The sequence below is a fragment of the Ptychodera flava genome, chromosome 1 (genome assembly GCF_041260155.1).
Source record: "Ptychodera flava strain L36383 chromosome 1, AS_Pfla_20210202, whole genome shotgun sequence".
Classification (NCBI taxonomy): Eukaryota; Metazoa; Hemichordata; class Enteropneusta; family Ptychoderidae; genus Ptychodera; species Ptychodera flava.
In genome coordinates this window covers 21,873,856-21,876,714 of record NC_091928.1, presented here as the reverse complement: position 1 = coordinate 21,876,714, position 2,859 = coordinate 21,873,856, and positions in this window count along the sequence as shown.

Sequence of the window (2,859 nt, the reverse complement as noted above, 5' to 3'; positions counted from 1 at the left end):
ATTTACAAGGTATCATTGTGTCTGATCCTAGACTGTTGGAAGTCCCTTGTACTTATGCAGTATGTACAGTTCTGTAATATGGGAGTGCTGTTCGTGATGGATGCTAACAGCCCTGTGCCTTTGGTACAGGGCTGTGCTTGCACCCTCTCCAAAAATCACACTGCTCTACAACAAGCACAAGTGACTATCAACAGACTACCTTATCTGAGTGTATATTTTTTATAAAGATAATTAAGAAAAGCTCTTTTGTATTTCTTTGCTGAGGGATGGAATACATAACTTTTATGACAAGGCCTTTTTAAATCACTTACCATACTATTGACGAGATTAAATTTGCATTTTACACACAAAATCTCATACTTTTAAATTTTTGGTATTTTCATAATATTTTCTTTGCCAAAGAATGACAAAAGAGCTTTGATTTTATTTTGTGTGCAATTATCACAGCCTAATTTTAGTTTTCCTTAAAATGTCCAGGAAGCTAAGTTCCATAATAGTTCTTTGATATGAAAACCCTGTAAGATTTGTGTCTTCAAAGATATACATGTTCAAACTTTAACTGTTATTCCTCCATCCAACAGAATTTTTCACAAAATATATCACCCCACCACAATTACTTTTGTAAAATAATAACGCTTGGATTCCTAAGACTCCTCACAGGGTAAAGGAAACGTTTAAACTGTTTCATTACAAAATCATCCTGCAAGATTGCTAAAAGAATGGCACCAGGTGGGATCCTTCAGCATTGCTATAGGAGTACTACCACATATCCTGTTATTGGATTGCTATATGAATGTTACTACTTGAATCCTGTAGAATTGCCACAGAAGTGGTACTACAGAATCCTGTTGCTATAGGAGTGCTATCAAGAAAACATGCAGAAATATTTTGTCATCCATACAGGAAGGGCAATATAGTAATCCCAGCAGAATTTTTAGATATTCTAGTAGAAATGGTATTGTAGCAATCTTGCAAGAGGCTTGTGTGAATAGGAATCCTATAAAAACACCGATGTCACATAGATTAGTTACTTAATAGAAATTTTAAACTGTACTTATCAGTTGTATCAGCAAACAATGAACTGAACATTTTGCCAGTAATGTGACGCTTTATCCTGGATCCCACAGTCAAGAAGCATTTTGATTTCAAAGGGCCTTTGGATTGTGTTTTACAGGGAAGCCAACTTTATAATTTTATATACAAGCCATACTCAATAACTCAAATGTGTTTTCATCACAGACATTGATCAATGAAAAGAATGTTTGCCTTTGTAAATATTTAATGGAGGCTGACCCTTGAAGATTTCAAAACATTAAAATTTGATCCTTGTTATTTTTCTTGACTGTCCAGAAGACATGAGAAATATTTCAGACCTGTTTTTTGTAGATATCACTCCTTAAATTCTAACCATGTTAACTATTCAGCTGCCCCTTTTCTCAGTGGTTTTGCCCGTTTTCATCTGACTTTGATGCATGACAGGGTCATTCCATTGTCAAGTAGGGAAGGCATGTGGAAATTTTCAGATCATTGTATTGTGCTATATAGATAATACTTTCTGTTCATAACAAGGAGACAACAATAAAAAATATGACATTATCTATTCGTATTGTGGACTGGACAATAAATTATTTAAAACTTATGGATATACAATCACCATCATTCAATTGCAATATTTTTTGTCTGTGTGTACCCTATTTAGTGTTATAAAGGGTGAGCAAATCAAGTGGTCTGTGGTGAGGGGCCAACAAATTTCATTAAGAACAGCTAATTTTCTGTATGGTTGATCCTATGGACTAGTGAATACAGATAAAAAATGTGATAAAACTATACATAGGATTACCAAATAAGACTGGAGGACACTTGAATGTGCCTTCAAATTGTCCGGCCACAAAAAATACTAATTAGCTTAGCTCAGCTCTGCGTGTCATCAAATACTGTACTGTAATCTCTTGTGTTTGCATGTGAACGACTCCAAAATGTAAATTTACTGAAATTTTCTTTATGTGTATGCTGTCTGTTGTTGTAAATCATTTATGTCATCTATTTTTCAGTCCCTGGAAAGTTTTGTTTCTTTGATTGTTAAAACTGCATTTTTTATGAATTTGTGGATTGATTTAAACTTTTCTTGGACAGCCAGGTGATGTTGTGTCATTGTCTGATGTTCAAATTTGCATAGCATGGACCTCTGGTCCAAATTGATTGGCTTCCAGAAATTCATTTCTCTGTGCTCTTGTGAGAAGCAGAGGGGAGGCAACTTTTCAAATGCAAAATGTGTATTGTGCCTTGCAAATAATTATGTAAAGTTTTTAAATAAAAAAGGATGAAATATATTGTACAGAAAGCCATTTGGGTCCTCTGTGTGTGTGTGTGTGTATGTGTATGTGTGTGAACCAGTTTGGCAGAACATTTACTGCTAACTTGTGTCTCTCTTTAAATAACACATAACACATCAAACGATATTGTTTTGACCAATGACATTATGTGGCAGTAATGACAGATTAACAAGCTCATCTCTGCATATATTTGGTTGTTTATACCTTGCTCTGTAATATAAATAAGTAGCTCTGAGTACAAAACAATTCTATACAAAGTAAAACCATGCGATTCCTTGCTTTCACATGACCAAGGCTTAAACTGCTGTAAACAGCCAGCTGAAATGCATGCTAATTTCATTTGAAATACTGATATTGAATCTAGCTAGAGGTGAGCAATGCCCCTTCCCGCTTCCCCCCAGTGATACGCCATTTGATATGTGTATGTGTGTGGGGAGGGGGAGATAGGGTTGAGGATTTATAAAAAAAATTGTCATATGTTAAAAAAATTATTCTACCAGTTTGAGTACAAAATTATTTTTGTCAG